This window comes from Pristis pectinata, chromosome 6 (genome assembly GCF_009764475.1).
Source record: "Pristis pectinata isolate sPriPec2 chromosome 6, sPriPec2.1.pri, whole genome shotgun sequence".
Taxonomy (NCBI): Eukaryota; Metazoa; Chordata; class Chondrichthyes; order Rhinopristiformes; family Pristidae; genus Pristis; species Pristis pectinata.
The window spans coordinates 8,191,390-8,209,267 of record NC_067410.1 but is presented as its reverse complement, the minus strand read 5'-3'; the positions used below and the strand labels follow the sequence as shown (position 1 = coordinate 8,209,267).

General features: G+C 44.9%; 1 protein-coding gene across 2 annotated transcripts in view; it reads right to left on the bottom strand.

Annotated features, from left to right (window-relative positions):
• Positions 1-9,708, bottom strand: part of si:ch211-161c3.5 (uncharacterized protein C3orf18) — a 65,811-nt gene extending 56,103 nt beyond the window's left edge. For both annotated transcript variants that reach the window (XM_052019097.1, XM_052019098.1), the window contains exon 1: positions 9,374-9,708. The gene's annotated coding sequence lies outside the window, so the exon portion shown is untranslated. The remainder of the gene's footprint in view (positions 1-9,373) is intronic.
• Between the last annotated feature and the right edge of the window lie 8,170 nt (positions 9,709-17,878).

Genomic DNA, 17,878 nt, shown 5'->3' with positions numbered 1-17,878 from the left:
GGTACGAACAAGCTGAGTGAGTGAGGACATGGCAGTTCGATTGTAATGTGGAAAAATATGAGGTCATCCATTTTGGTGAACAAGTCTAGTTTTTGTTAAATGGTGAGTCATAGAGTCATACAGCACGGAAACAGGCCCTTCGCCCCAACTGGTCCATGCCGACCAAGATTCCCACCTAAGCCAGGCCCATATCCCTCTAAACCTTTCCTACCCATGTACCTTGTCCAAGTGTCTTTTAAAAGTTGTTATTACATCTGCCTCAACCACTTCCTCACGCAGCTCATTCCATATTCGTACCACCCTCTGTGTAAAAAAAATTGCTCCTCAAGTTCATATTAAATCAGTCCCCTCTCAGCTTAAACCTATGCCCTCCAGTTCTAGTTCTTGAAAGTAGTCATTCACATGTCCAGGCAGCGGGCTGTTGAGGGTTCCACCTAAGCGAACTGCATGGCACCCTTCCCAGGATACATTCATGCCCACGTTCCCCTAGGAGCCGAGAGGTAATGTTGCAGCTGGTCAGACCCCATTTGGAGTACTGTGCTTAGTTCTGGTCACCTCACTACAGGAAGGATGTGGAAGCCATAGAAAGGATGCAGATGAGATTTACAAGGATGTTGCCTGGATTGGGGAGCATGCCTTATGAAAACAGGTTGAGTGAAAGGATGCAGATGAGATTTACAAGGATGTTGCCTGGATTGGGGAGCATGCCTTATGAAAACAGGTTGAGTGAACTTGGCCTTTTCTCCTTGGAGCAACAGAGGATGAGAGGTGACCTGATAGAGGTGTATAAGATAATGAGAGGCATTGATCGTGTGGATAGTCAGAGGCTTTTTCCCAGGGCTGAAACGGTTGCCACAAGAGGACACAGGTTTAAGCTGCTGGGGAGTAGGTACAGAGGAGATGTCAGGGATAAGTTTTTTACTCAGAGAGTGGTGAGTGCATGGAATGGGCTGCTGGCCACGGTGGTGGAGGCAGATACGATAGGGTCTTTTGAGACTTTTGGATAGGTACATGGAGTTTAGAAAAATAGAGGGCTATGGGGAAGCCTAGTAATTTCTAAGGACATGTTCGGCACAGCTTTGTGGGCCGAAGGGCCTGTATTGTGCTGTAGGTTTTCTATGTTCTATGTTCTAAAGAGGGAGCGCATGGTGCCAACAGACTTTCAGCAGACGTTCCAGGACTGGTGAGCACTGCAGGGGCCAGAGTGCAACCTGGACAAGAATGGTAAGTTGAAATTGAATTTTGTAAAATATTCTGATGGAAATGATGCATTTATTGTAAGTATGTACATAAACCTTCTTTTCTTGATGGGTATTGATTGACCTAGAAATGATCGCTGATACAGAAAACTGCTTCTCTGTGTCAAATATCGAGGAAACTTGGAGCAATGCACAAGAGGAGCTGGAGGAACTCAGCGGGTCAGGCAGCATCCATGGAGGGAAATGGACAGTCAACGCTTCGGGTTGAGATCCTTCATCCATTGAGGAAACTTTCCTGCATCCGTCATGGAATTGTTTGGAAAGTGAGGTAGCAGGCAAAATTCGTTCACCCATTGAGGAAGGTTAAGGGTTCCCTCGATATGACAGGCCTCCAGGACTCAGACTCCCTCTAACTTATCATTATCACCTCGCTTCATCCAATGGTCCAGATTGTGCTGTACCTGCCTCATCTTCACCTGTCACAGGATGGATACCGTCTGCAGCCACGAAGCTCCCAGCACCCTGCCAGCCTCATTGCTGTAGTCGTTTTACAAGGTGGGGCGGTCTGGGTCTGTGAGCGGCAACTAGGCCGCAGGAGGCAAAAGCCCAGGCCCTGCCTACTACCACCCTGACAACTTTCTGACAGCTTGAGCTGTCAAAAGCCTTTTCATTACCTCTGTATGAAAAGAGGCATTTAGAACAAAATGTAACTAATTGAAATTAATAAAATTAATAATTTAAAAATACATTCAATTTAAGGCAAAGTCGAGTGTATTGTCATATGCACAAGTACATGTATGCACAGGTGCAATGAAAAACTTACTTGCAGCAACATCACGGGCACATAGCATCAGATAAGCAACTTCACAAGAAAGACATAAATTAAACTTAAAAATTTGTATTAAGAAAGTAAAACACAAAACAATTTATCTTTATGGTGAAGATCAGTAATGCCTTTCAAACGTATGGAATCAGACTAAAAAGCTGAGGGTCCAGAAAAGGTGTATCCGGTTCTCAGTTCAGGGGTGAAGAGGGAGGTCAGGTACATGTGCAGCTGACCTCCAGCGCATTCCGTGTTCCTGCGCCGCAGTGTGCAGGCAGGGATGTCTGGAACGTGTGCATGGGCACACATGGAGGGAGCTGACATCACTTTCCTGGAGACTCGGTAACCACCATCATCAATCGGCCCAACATTTCAGAATAAGCCAGGATCACAGTTGCAGAGTCTCGTGACAAATTAAGTGCTGCATAAAAGGAATTCCTTATGCTTCACTATGGTGCATGTGGCCAGTGTGTCAGGGAGCAAGCACAGACAGCTCTCAGTCCAGACACAAGCAGTGCAGAAGCATCCCATGAGCCATATGCCGCACCTCTACTTTCTCAGGAGGCTAGAGAAATTCGGTATGTCCCCTTTGATGCTCACCAACTTTTATCAATGCACCATAGAAAGCATCCTATCTGGATGCATCACAGCTTGGTACGGTAACTGCTCTGCCCAGGACTGCAAGAAACTGCAGAGAGCTGTGGACACAGCCCAGAGCGTCATGGAAGCCAGCCTCCCCTCCATGGACTCTGTCTATACCTCTCGCTGCCTTGGCAAAGCAGCCAACATAATCAAAGACCCCACCCACCTGGGTCATTCTCTCTTCTCTCCTATCAGGCAGAAGATACAGGAGCCTGAGGGCAAGTACCACCAGGCTCAAGGACAGCTTCTATCCCACTGAGATAAAACTATTGAACGGTTTCCTTATACGATGAGATGGCCTCTTGACCTCACAATCTACCTTGTTGTGACCTTGCACCTTATTGTCTACCTGCACTGCACTTCCTCTGTAGCTGTGACACTTTACTTTGTACTGTTATTGTTTTTACCTGTACGACCTCAATGCACTCTGTACTAACCCAATGTAACTGCACTGTGTAATGAATTGACCTGTACAATCGGTATGCAAGACAAGTTTTTCACTCCACCTCGGTACAAGTGACAATAATAAACCAATACCAATACGTAGTGCCATATATCTTCTCTCACTGAGTTATTTAGGTGTGCCACTGTTACGTTAAGTGAATGGAACCGATAATCCAAAGATCAGCTGAGACTCTGGCTGTGTGAAAAACCTAACACTAAGGGAACTGCAGGCTCCTCAGTAGAGGTTTTGAACCACTGCAATTATATAGCGGCTTTCATGACTCTAGCATGTGTCAATTATTTTTGCAATTATTTTTGAACTGTGGACACTATTGTAACGCAGGAAGTGCTAACTAAATTGCACACAGCAGCATGGTAATCAGCAGGTCATCTGTTTAAGTGATCTTCAATAAGGGACTTACTCTTCCGTCTCCAGTGTAGACACATCCCTTTCCCTGTACTTTTTCATGCAACTGTATAATATACAACATACCTCCTCCCTTCCCAGTGTCCAGGGACCCAAGCATTCATTTTTCTATGTTCTATAATAGAGGGCTATGGGTAAGCCTAGTAATTTCTAGGGTAGGGACATGTTCGGCACGGCCTGAATTGTACTGTAGTTTTTCTATGTTCTATGTTCTAGGTGCTGCAGTACTTGTTACTTGTTTTTTCAACAGTGCTCATGATGTGGTCTCCTCTCCAACAGGTAAACTAAGTAAAGGTTGAGTGATTGACTTTCAGGACACCTCAGTGTGGTTCATGACCCCAAGCTTCCAATCAACTGTGACTCTAATTATCCATTGCACTCCCTCTCTGTCCTTGGCCCCCTGCACCGATCCAACAAGAGAGGTGATCACATTGAAACATACATAGGGCTGAAGCAGGTAATGATGATTCCCCTTAGCTGGGAAATTTAGTACATGAGGTCCCAGTCTCAAGATAAGGGGTCTTTCAAGACTGAGATGAGAAGAAATATTTTCACTCAGAGGATAATGAAACCTTGCAAATCTCTACCCAAGAGGGCTTTTGAGGCTCAATCACTGCAAAATGTTCACTGATGGTTGCACAATCCTCAAATTCATTTGCAACTCCTCAACAAATGAAACAGCCCTTCCCTGCATTCGGCAAGACCTGGACAACACCCAGGCATGGGCTGATCAGTGCCAAGTACAATTAACATCACAAAATTACCAAGGCAATCACCATCTCCAACAGGAGAGAATCTAACCACTTTCCCTTGACATTCAAGACATTTACCATTGCCAAGTCCCTTACCATCAATATCCTGGAGGTCACTGTTGACCAGAAACTCAACTGGACCAGCCACACAAACACCATGGCTACAAATGTGGGTCAGAGGTTTGGTATCGTGTGGCATATAGCTCACCTCCTGTTACACCAAGGCCTTTCCACCATCTAAGACACAAATCAGAAACATAATGGATTACTATCCATCTGCCTGGGTAAGTGCAGGGCCAAAAATTTTTAAGAAGACAAAAGTATCAAGGCCAAAGCAGGTGCACCAGAGAAAGCGTCCTACCTGGATGCATCAGAGCTTGGTATGGCAGCTGCTCTGCCCAGGACTGCAAGAAACTGCAGAGTTGTGGACACAGCCCAGTCCATCACGCAAACCAGCCTCCCCTCCATCGACTCCGTCTGCACTTCCCGCTGCCTCGGGAAAGCAGCCAATGTAATCAAGACCCCTAACACCCTCGTTACTCTTTCTTCTCCCTCCTCCCATCGAGCAGAAGATACAAAAGCTTGACAGCACGTACTACCAGGCTTAAGGACAGCTTCTATCTCACAGTGAGGTTATTGGGAGATCAAGAGTATGGACCTGTCATACTCCATCTTTTAGAGTATGAGAGGTCCATACTCTTGAGCTCCCAATCTACCTCATTGTGGCCCTTGCACTTTATTTGTCTACCTGCACTGTACTTTCTCTATAACAGTAACACTATTCTGCATTCTGTTTTGTTTTCCTTTTTACTACCTCGACATACTTATGTCTGGAATGATCTATCTGGACAGCACGCGAACAAAAGCTTTTCACTGTATCTCCGTACATGTGACAATAATAAACCAATTATCAATAATTAATTGGCACTCATCCACCACCTAAACATTCCTTCCCTCTACCACTGGTGCACACTGGTACCATTTACAAAATTCATTGTTGATTCTCACCCACAAGTACCTACAACAGCACTTCCCAAATCCATGACTTCCTACTACCAAGAAGCACAAGGGCAGCAAGAGCTCAGAGACACCAGCACCAGCAGGTTTCCTTCCAATCACGCACCATCCTGACTTGGAAATATATCACCAATTCTTCATTTTGACACTCCTGATCTAACAGGACAGTGGGAGCCTTTTGCACCTCCTGGTTCAAGAAGGTACCTCACCTTTACTTCCTTAAAAGTAACTGGGGATGGGCAATAAATGCTGGTCTTGTCAATGATGCCAGATCCTGAAAACTTTAAAAACATATTAGAACCATAGAACACTACAGCACAGAAAACAGGCATTCGGCCCTCTAGTCTGCCGAAACTTTATTCCGCTCGTCCCATTGACCTGCGCCCAATCATAAACCCCTCCAGAACCTCTCCCATCCACATATCTATCCAACTTATTCTTAAAACTTAAGAGTGAGCCCACAGTTACCACATCAGATGGCAGCTTGTTCCACACTCCCACCAATCTCTGAGTGAAGAAGTTCCCCTAAATCTTTCCCCTTTCAGAGGAGCCATGTCCTCTCGTACTTATCTCAGTATATTCTTAACTGATATTGACAGATTTTTAGATATTCAGGAAATCAAGGGATATGAGGTTAGTGCACAACAAGTAGCACTGAAGTTAAGATCAGTCAAGATCTTGACTGGAGGGGATATCATGAGGGGTCTGCTCCTGCTTCGATTTCTTTCTGTTCTATTCTGTTCATTGGTGAGGTCCCACTTGGATACTATGTAGAGTTTTGGTCACCCTGTTATAGGGAAGACGTGTTTTAAACTGGAAAGAGTGCAGAAAGGACTTATTCAGGTCTAAAGAGCCTGAGTCATAGGAGAGGTTGGCCAGGCTAGGTCTTTATTCTTTGGGAATGTCAGAGAATGAAGGGCAACCTTATAGAAGTGTTTAGAATTATGAGGCATAGATAAGGTGGACGGTAACAGTCTTTTCCCCAGGGTAGGGGAGCCCAAACTAGGGGGCGTAGGTTTAGGTTGAGAGGGGAAAGATTTAAAAGGGACCTGAGGGGCAACTTTTTTCATGCAGAGGGTGGTGAGTATATGGAACGAGCTGCCAGAGGAAGTGGTTGAGGCAGCTACAAATAGCATCACTTAAGAAGCATTTGGATGGGTACATGGAAGGGTGGGACTTGGAAGGATATGTGCCAACTGCAGGAAATTGGGACTAGCTGGGTGGGCACCCTGGTGGGCATGGACTGGTTGGGCCGAAGGGCCTGTATCCGTGCTGTATTGCTCTGTGACTCTATGTTCCTCCTCCAAGAGGTCCACAGAAGTCAATTAGCGAAGTGAGTGTAGAGACTGAGAGTGGCCAGCAGAGAGGAAACTGGGAATCAAGCCAGCCTCTGTATTCACCTTATTCCTTCACCAAGTATGATCTCAGCAAACAAATATTGGAGACTTGAGCACACAGATTAAATCTTATGAATTTTAATTGACTTTTAGCACCATCACAAACTATGGCCTACATATTACTCCACACAGTTCTACTGGTGTCAAGGAATAGCTATATATGACTTGCCACAACGCTGTTTACAAGTCATATAGAGAAGAAGAACTTGAACGGGAGGTACCCAACACAACATTGTCAAGGTTCCCAGGGTAAAGCTGCACTGGAATTGACCTCATCAATTGCTTCCGCCAAAATCCCGACCACTAATGTTGTCCCTTCCTTTTGTGACTCCAAACCATTCCTCCCCACTCACTCTGGTCTTCTCTCAACCTTCATCCCCATAGCAACAGCAGAGATAGTGGTGAAAGCGCCTTTGTATGGTTTTTTGCATCTAAGGTCAAGTCCATCATGCTCAATGTCTGAGGCACATGTGCACTAGCGTTTTGCACACTTTCCCAAGGAACCTTGCACGGTTAGCATGGTTTCCTTTCTGCACAGCACCTTCTTCGACGCTAAATACTTTCTAAGCCATGAATCCAGTGAAAGAGGCCATTCAGCCCATCAAAGCTCTGTTGACTTCCTGTAAGACCAACCAAGTTAGTCCCATTTCACAGTTCTTTCCCTGTTGCTCTGCTTGTTTTTCTTTTCCTTCAAGTATTGCTTGCTCTATTTTACAGTTGCTGCTGAGAACTGACCTCTGTATGCACCATGAGGTTGCTCCTCCACTCCACTGTGCTGTAAATTGAGGCTCCTGCACTCTCTTAGCTTAATCCTTCCATTACGGGGCTGCAAGAACTACTTCCATTTTGTCCCCCAGCTGCAAACCACAGGTATAAGTGTGAAATGTTGCATTTTGGGAAGATAAATGAGGGTAGGACTTTCACAGTGAACGGTAGCGCCCTGGGGAGTGAGGTAGAACAGAGGGACCTAGGAGTACAAGTACATGGTTCCCCGAAAGTGGCATCACAGGTCGACAAGGTGGTGAAAAAGGCTTTTGGCACACTGGCCTTCATCAGTCAGGGCACTGAGTACATAAGTTGGGATGTCATGTTACAGTTGTACAAGATGTTGGTGAGGCCGTATTTGGAATATTGTGTTCAGTTTTGGTCACCTTTGCTACAGCAAAGATGCTATTAAGGTGGAAAGCATGCAGAGGAGGTTTACAAGGATGTTGCTGGGACTTGAGGGACTAAGTTATAGGGAGAGATTGAATAGGTTGGGACTTTTTCCATTGGAGTGTAGGAGTGTAGGAATCTTGGTCAGCATAGACCAGTTGGGCTGAAGGGCCTGTTTGTGCTGTATCACTCTTTGACTCTACCTTGATTTCTATTAAAAATGGGAAGAACTGAGTGACACTAGCCTATAATGGCCAGCTCTCCATCAGCTTTCATTATCCAGCACCATGACCCATCATGAGAAACTCCCCCACAATGTGTTCAGCCGCCCACACAGCCACCCCTCTCTACTTTCCACAGGGATCGCTCTCTCCGCAACTCCCGGGTCTGGTCATCCCTCCACGCCCATCTCCCTCTCTCCCCAGGCACTCTCCCCTGTATCTGTAAGAGTTGTAACACCTGTCCCCACACCTCCTCCCTCACCACCATCCAGGGCCCTAAACAGCCCTTCCAGGTGAGGCAGTCGGTCACGTGCATATTCTCCAGCTCTATATTTATTGCGACTGGTATTCCTGATGTGGCCCCCTCTACATCGGTGAGACCTGACACAACTGGGCAACTGCTTCACTGAGCACCAATCTCCCCCCCCCCACCTGGATCCACCTATCACGTGCTAGCTCTTGCTCCACCTGTTTATACTGGCCATCTCCCCTCTATCTTTCAGTCCAGATGAAGGGTCTCGACCGGAGACCTCGACCGTCCATTCCCCTCCACAGATGCTGTCTGACCCGCTGAGTTCCTCCAGCTTTTTGTGTGCTGTTCCAGATTCCAGTATCTACAGTCTCTTGTGTCTCCACAGAGCCAGACAGACAAGGAGGGCCAGCAACTCATTTCTTGCTTTCGGGTCTCAGGGGAGTGCAACGTTCATACTGCTGCCTCACAGCTCCAGTAATTCAGGTTCAAACCTGACCTCCAGCATTGTCTGTGTGCACGTTCTACCTGTGACCGCATGGGTTTCCTCCCAAATCCCAGGTTGGTGGTATAAACAGCCACTGTAAATTGCCCCTAGTATGTAAGTGGGTGGTTGAATCTGGGGAGAGTTTACTCTATGACATTACAGTAGAAGGATGCAGTCTGTCAATCCCATTCATGATACAGTAGTTGAAAAAAAATACAATAGTTGAACACTGCCAGGTCTCAATACAAGAGTGTGAAGGCAATAACTGAGCTTGTGCATAGTAAGCAAGTGAATCTATATGTGGGAGTTACTGTCTCACAATAGGCAAGGGAAAAAAATATACTATATCTAGGAATTAAAATGTATTATGAATTTTAAAATCTCTAGAAATGTTTTAATTCTTTCTCCTGCAGGTACAGTCCTACAATGTGAAACTGCAGTCCTTTTAACACAGAGGCCTAGCAACAAGGGATGTGGCTTGCACATAAGCTGTGCATAGAGAGAGAGAAAATGCTGCATTTCATAGTCAAACATAATAAGTAAGGCTGTTGTTACTCACCATTTAAGGAGATCAGTCATCCTCTTCAAGATTATCCATCAAAAAATATCCTACATCTTGGGAAAGGCCAGGTACAAAACTGCTGTGTGTCCCTTTAAATATCTACATTCCAATTGATTTTTTAAAAAAAGCAAAAAATTAACAGGTAACAGCACGATTTTAAACCATCATAGGGTGGCTGAAACTAAAATAGTTGCTTCAAATAAGGCAACTTAACAAGACAAAGGGTAGAAAGCTCACTAAACTAAATGCCGGTATTATTTGATTCCCCTTCACAATCCAGTGCATCAGATTGTTTTATGGACAAGGTCTCTTTCTCCAGACACTATTCAGCACAGCCCAGCTCTGTACAGCAGATCCCTCCCATCAGACACCCAATGATTGGCTGGCTGAGACAAACTGCTCCCAACGAGCTCATCCGTCCTTGGATAATCCTGCTGTCAATCAGCAGATTGGGTTGCACAGTGGCAGGGTAGAGGAGCTGCAGCAGAACTCTGCATCTATCAGCAGGCTCTGTGTGGGGGGCTGTACTATGCCATGTTTGACTAATGGCTATGTGTCATCTGCCTTTATTTACATATAACCACTGCTGCACTCTACCCCACCCCCATCCCCCCCACACATATACACACACACACACACACACACACACACACAGCACTAATAAAATATTAAAATCTGTGCCTTTAAATAAAAACACAGTCATTCTCTTTCTTGTTCTGTTGTTAATGTTGGTACAGGTACCATCTGCCACCTTGCTCTCATAGGTATTTGGCAAACAAACCAGGAAGGTAAAAGCAGACTGTTTAACAGGCAGGGTGTTGCATAAGGAGCGACGCCTGACATCCCCAAGTATGAGCATCTAGCAACAGTTGCTGATCGGCTGTAGGATTTTGATCTGTTATCCTCGCGCCTCTTTCCCTGCCCTCCTGCTTCCCACCTCCCCCACCCCAACCCCTCCCCCCCCAACCTTACGCTCCTCACTATCCCAAGAGAGCTGAGGGCATTTCTAACACCATTGCAGTAGCTTTGACAGGGATTAGCTCCATCAGTACAGGACAGTGTGTGAACTGAGAGCTATTTGGTTTAATAACTCACTGCCTTAATCCGCTGAGCCATCAGACAGGCTCCTCTGCTGATTCCGAAAGAGTAACATAAACACTTTATCAGATTGTAGGCATGATCTTCTGGGTGCAAGTCGCTGGCAATTTACGTACATTAAACTGTGTTTTCATAGTTGTCCCATTAATATTTCACAACACCATCATCAGCTCTCTCTGAAAATGTAGGAACAGTGGTACAGTCAGTTGAGAACAGTGACAAGGAACAAGTAGGCAACACATTTATTGCATGAATAAGGCTGGTATTTTTTTATGTGGTCGCTCACTGATGTCGCTGGATGGCCAGCATTTATTAGAGTCATAGATTTGATCAGTGTAGAAACAGGCCCTTTGGCCCATCATGCCTATGCCGACTATCTATACTCGAAGTCAAGTTTATTGTCATATGCACAAGTACATGTGTGGACAGGTGCAATGAAAAACTTACTTGCAGCAGCATCACAGGCACATAGCATCATATAAGATTTAAGATTAAGATATCTTTATTAGTCACATGTACATCGAAATACACAGTGAAATGCATCTTTGCGTAGAGTGTTCTGGGGGCAGCCCGCAAGTGTCGTCACGCTTCCGGTGCCAACATAGCATGCCGACAACTTCCTAACCCGTACGTCTTTGGAACATGGGAGGAAACCGGAGCACCCGGAGGAAACCCACGCAGACACAGGAAGAACGTACAAACTCCTTACAGACTGTGGCCGGAATTGAACCCACATCGCTGGCGCTGTAATAGGGTTGCGCTAACTGCTACACTACTGTGCCTGCCCATTGTTAGGTTTGTTCTTCATCACGAGACAAACTTGGCGTGGGTTTAACATCTGAACATTTATTAAAACAAAACAACAGGCTGCAACAGACTTGCGACAGGCTGGCTGTTTTTTCCCGCTCTTACCAGCCACTTCCTGTTCCCTCATGTGGCCCCTTGCATTGCCTGCTGGGAACTGTGGTTCTTTATTATAACTACATAATAACACACCCGTAAGCAGCAAATAAGCATCATTCACAAGAAAAACATAAATTAAACATAAAATATACACAACTTTTACAAGAAAGAACACAGTTATAAAAACAAAAAAAAAGTCCATTTCAGTGCAAAGTGCTCAGAGAGGTCACAGTGTTGCTAAACTGTAGTGGTGATTAGGGTTGTGTCAGTTAGTTCGAGAACCGAATGGTTGAAGGGAAGTAGCTGTTCTTGAACCTGGTGGTGTGGGACTTCAGGCTTCTGCACCTCCTGCCCGACGGTAGCTGCAAAAAGATGGCATGGCCTGGATGGTGGGGATCTTTGATAGTGGATGTTGCCTTCTTGAGGCAGTGCCTCCTGTAGATGCTACCAGTGGTGGGGAGGGATGTGCCCGTGATGTATTGGGCTGAGTCCACTACTCTCTGCTGCTTCTTACATTCCTGCACATTCGAATTGCAATCCCAGATCATGATACAACCAGTCAGGGTACTTTCAATGGTACATCTGCAGAAGTTTGTTAGAGTGTTTGGTGACAAACCGAACCTCCTTAACCTCCTAAGAATGTAAAGACACTGGCGTGCTTTTCTTGTGATTGCATCTATGTGGTGGGCCAATATGTTAATGCCCAGGAACTTAAAGCTGCTGACGCTCTCCACTGCTGATCCTCTAGTGAAGACTGGCGCTATGTTCGCCCTCCTTCCCCTTCCTGAAGTCAACAGTCAGCTCTTTAGTTTTGCTGACTAATCCTACTTTCCTACATAATTCCATATCCCTCTGTGCCTGTCCAGATGCTTCCTCAATGTTGTTACTGTTTCCTGCCTCCACCACCTCCTCTGGCAGCTCATTCCAGATACTGACTACTCTGTGCGTAAAATTTACCCCTCAGATCCCCTTTAAACCTCCTCCCTCTCACCTTAAACCTATACCCTCTAGTTTTAGACACCTCTACCATGGCAAACAGACTCTATCTATCCTATCTTTGCCTCTCATAATTTTATATATCATGCCACCTCTCAGCCTCCTTTGCTCCAGGGTTAACAGACCCAGTCTGTACAATCTCTCCCCACAACTCAAGCCCTCCAATCCAGGCAACATCCTTGTGAATCTTTTCTGCATCCTCTATAGCTTACACTACACTACATGGTAGTGTAGAAGTTAGCATAACGCTATTACAGCACCAGTGACCCGGGTTCAATTCCGGCCACCGTCTGTAAGGAGTTTGTACGTTCTCCCTGTGTCTGCGTGGGTTTCCTCCGGGTGCTCCGGTTTCCTTCCACATTCCAAAGATGTACGGGTTAGGAAGTTGTGGGCATGCTACGTTGGCATCGGAAGCGTGGCGACACTTGCTGGCTGCCCCCAGAACACTCTACGCAAAGTTGCATTTCACTGTGTGTTTCGATGTACATGTGACTAATAAAGATATGTTATGTTAATCACATCCTTCCTATAGTGTGGTGACCAGAACTGCACACAATTCTCCAAGTGCAGTCTAACCAATAATTTGTATAATTTTAACACGATGTCCTAACTCTTATACTCAATGCCTCAGCCGAAAAAGGCCAACACTCGATATGTTTTCTTACCCACTCTGTCCACCTGTATCAGTTGGTCTCTTTAGGTCAGTTCAACCACACTGGCGTGGGTGCAATGTCACATGCAGCCTGAGGATGAGTGAGGGCAGCAAATTCCTTTCCCCAAAGGACAGTCGCGAACCACAAGAGCTTTTGCCACACACAAAGGGCTGGAGGAACTCAGTGGGCAATAGTCTGGTTGGCTTCATGACTGCTATTACTGATACAAACTTCTTCACAGTAGAGTACTGTAGTGCACGGTAGTGTAGTGGTTAGCGTAAAGCTTTAATGCACCAGCGGACCTGGGTTCAATTCCGGCCGCTGTCTGTAAGGAGTTTGTACGTTCTCCCCCATGTCTGTGTGGGTTTCCTCTGGTGCTCCAGTTTCCTCCCCATTCCAAAGATGTATGGGTCAGGAAGTTGTGGGCATGATATGTTGGTGCCGGAAGTGTGGCCGACACTTGCGGGCTGCCCCCAGAACACTCTACACAAAAGATGCATTTCACTGTGTGTTTTGATGTACCTGTGGACTAATAAAGATATCTATCCTTATTTATTCAACTAATTGAATGCCCCAGCTGTCATGGAAGGGATTTTGAACTCATGTCTCCAGATCACTAGGCCAGGTTGCGTGATTACTAGTCCAGTAACATAACCAATATAGTAATGATGGTATAATTAATGACACTATTGATATGGATCTGGGGATCTTGATAGACTTGAACAATGGAATCTTGAGCTATATAGTTAAAGCAGCGGAGTATGGAGCTCAACCAGTAAAAGGCAAATTTTGCCCAATATTTTGCCCTTCAGGTTCCTGTATCTTGGGGAGGAGGTACAGGATCCTGAGGACCCACACTCAACCATTCAGCAACATCTTCTTCCCTTCTACCATCAGATTTCTGAACGGTTCACGAACCTATGAACACTACCTCGTTATTCCTTTTCTTTTGCACTAATTATTTATTTTTGCAATTTATAGTAGTTTTATGTCTTCCCACTGTACTGCTGCTGCAAAACCACAAATTTCACGTCATATAAGTCAGTGATAGTAAACTGATTCTGATTCTCAATATCCAGGGGTTACTTCACAAAATGATCAGCATTGTGCCCCAGTGGGGGTTGAAACCATGTAAGAGTTAACCAGTAGCACCTGAGGTCAGGAAGAAACACGGGTCTTTGGAACTGTGGGGCAGTTGCAAAAACCATTGCACCACCATGACAGTCTTATCAAGGGATTTTTTAAAAAGTGAGACAGTATAGGGAACTTCACTCTGATCTTTCAATGTTCTCTCTGTTGATCAACCATTTCCTTAAATTAGAACATCGTTCATGTCTTCCTCTTACTTAAAAAAGCTGAGAAAAGGAAATCAGGGAATTAGAGAGTAGTTAAGCAGCTGTCAGGAAGTTGCTGGAGTTTACATAAGGGATAGGAGCAGGAGGTGGCCATCTGGCCCATCGAGCCTGCTCCGCCATTCAATAAGATCATGGCTGATCTGGCTGTGGACTCAGATCCACCTACCTGCCTTTTCCTCATAACCCTTAATTCCCCTACTATGCAAAAATCTATCTGTGTCTTAAATATATTTAATGAGGTAACATCTACTGCTTCCCTGGGCAGAGAATTCCACAGATTCACTACACTCTGGGAAAAGCAGTTTCTCCTCATCTCCGTCCTAAATCTGTTCCCCTGAATCTTGAGGCTCTGTCCACTAGTTCTAGTCTCACCTACCAGTGGAAACAACCCTCCTGCCTCTATCTTATCTATTCCTTTCATAATTTTATATGTTTCTATAAGGTCCCCTCTCATTCTTCTGAATTCCAGCAAGCATAGTCCCAGGCGACTCAATCTCTCCTCATTGGCTAACCCCCTCATCTCCAGAATCAACCTGGTGAACCTCCTCTGCACCACCTCCAAAGCCAGTATATCTTTTCTCAGGTAAGGAGACCAGAACTGCAAGCAGTATTCCAGGTGCGGCCTCACCAATACCCTGTACAGTTGCAACATAACCTCCCTGCTCTTAAATTCAATCCCTCTGGCAATGAAGGCCAACATTCTATTTGCCTTCTGATAACCTGTTGCACCTGCAAACCAACCTTTTGCGATTCATGCACAAGCACTCCCAGGTCCCTCTGCACAACAGCATGCTGCAATCTTTCACCATTTAAATAATAATCTGATCTTCTATTTTTCCTTCCAAAGAGAATGACCTCACATTTACCAGCGTTTGTACTCCATCTGCCAGAGCCTTGCCCACTCACTTAACCTATCTATATCTCTCTGCAGACTCTCCGCATCCTCTGCACAATTTGCTTTTCCACTCAATTTAGTGTCATCAGCAAACGATACGCTGCACTCAGTCCCCCTCTTCCAAATTGTTAATGTATATGCGAACAGTTGCAGGCCCAGCACCGACCCCTGCAGCACCCCGCTCACCACTGATTGCCAACCAGAGAAACACCCATTTATCCCAACTCTCTGCCTTCTATTGGTTAACCAATCCTCTATCCATACTAATAAATTACCCCCAACTCCATGCATCCTTATCTATGGATAAGTCTTTTATGTGGCACCTTATCGAACGCCTTCTGGAAATCCAAGTATACAATATCTACCTGTTCCCCTCTATCCACTGTGCTCATTATATCTTCAAAGAACTCCAGTAAGTTTGTCAAACAGGACCCTGCCCTTCCTAAATCCATGCTGCGTCTGCCTGATGGAACCACTTCTATCCAGATGTCTCGCTATTTCTTCCTTAATGAAAGCTTCAAGCATTTTCCTGACTACAGACATTAAGTTAACTGGCCTGTAGTTACCTGTCTTTTGCCTACATCCTTTTTAAACAGTGGCGTGACATTTGCTGTCTTCCAATCCACTGGGACCTGCCCAGAGTCCAGAGAATTTTGGTAAATTTTCACAACGCCTTACTGTAACTTCTGCCATTTCTTTCAGTGCCCTGGGATGCATCCATCAGGACCAGGGACTTGTCTACCTTTAGGCCCACTAGTTTGCTCATCACTACCTCTTTAGTGACAGCGATTGTATCGAGGTCCTCACCTCCCATCACATCCATAACATCTCTCTTTGGCATGTTAGATGTGTCCTCCACTATGAAGACTGACACAAAATAGTTGTTCAAGGCCTCGGCCATTTCCACATTACCCAACACTAATTCCTCCTTGTCATCTTCCAAGGGACCTATGTTCACTTTAGCCACCCTTTTCCACTTAATATAATTACAAAAACTTTTACTATCTATTTTTATATTTTGTGGTAGTTTACTTTCATAATCTATTTCCCCTTTCCTTATTGCTTGCTTAGTGGTTCTTTGTTGCTTTTTAAAGTTTTCCCAATTTTCCAGTTTCCCACTACTCTTGGTGACTTTTATAATGAAGGATGGAGTGACTCCTTAAAACTTCTGAGATCTGGGAGAGGATTTCTAAATGGACGATTTGCCTTATGAAGCTATCTGAGTAGGGAAAGTAGAAGCAAAGGGATGTCTTATATATGGTCTTCCAGAAGGCATGTTATAAGATTTTCAAAGATTGTTAGCTAAACTTAAGACTCATAGAATCAAAGGCAAATTATTCACCTGTTTACGAAATTGGCTGGGTGGCAGAAGTGTTGCAGGAATAAATAGCAGGCATTCAAATTTGCTTTTATTCATTTATGGGATTTAATCATTGCTTGGCAAGGCCAACATTTATCAGCCAGAGCCAGATGAAGGGTCTCGACCCAAAATGTCAACTAGCCCGTTTCCCTCCACAAATGCTGCCTGACCCACTGGGTTTCCTCCGGCAGCTTGTTTTTTTTTTCACTCCAGATTCCAGCTTCTGCAGTCTCTTGTGTCTCCATTTATCAGCCGTCCTTCAATGCCCTTGATAAATGGCGATGAGCAGCTGTCTTGAACTGCCAGAGACTGCACGGTTAAAAGTACTCCTTCAGTGGTGTTAGGTAGAGACTTAAAATCCAGAATTTACTGATGATAAAGGAAGGGCAATGTAAGTACAAATGAAGATGGTGTGTGACTTTTAAAGAAAGATTGAGGTAGTGATATTCCCATAACTCTGTTGCCCTCATCCTGCTGGGAAATAAACAGTATCACATTTGGTAGATGCAGTCATAAAAGCCTTTATCTATTACGTCACAACTTCAGTGACCCAGGTTTAATCCCAACCTTTGGTGCTGTCTGTATGGAGTTTGCATGTTCTCCAAGACCACGTTGGTCTCCTTTGGATGCTTTGGTTTCCTCCCACTTCCAGAAAATGTTGGGGTTGGTAGGTTAATTGACCACTGTAAATTGCCTCTAGTATGCAGATTAGTTGTAGAATCTGGGGAGAGCTGATGGGAATTTGGGAAAAATAAAATAGATTAGGCTAAAATCAGTATAAAGATAGGTGCTTGATGGTTGATGCAGACTCAGTGGGCCGATAGGGTTGTTTCTATGTTGTATCTCTCCCTATGACTCTAACATGCAACATTGCATTTCATACTAGTACACACTGCATCTATGGTGTGCAGGGTGGACTACTGACTCTACAGGGTGAGGGAATTGGGTCCCAATTAAGGGGGCTATTTCATCCTGGACGGTGTTTTTTTGAGTATCGTTGGAACAGGTTTCATCCACGCAAGTTTAGCATCTTCCTTCATTATCCCGATGTGTCTTGCACATAGAAAAACTTTGGGGACTTATAAGATGAATTACTCACCACAGAATACCCAGTCACTAACCTGGTCTTGCAAATATAACATTTATATGACTGCACCAGTTGAATTTCAAGTTAATGTAAAACTATATAAAACTTTGTTTAGGCCGGACTTGGGGCACTGTGTGCAATTCAAGTACTAGAGG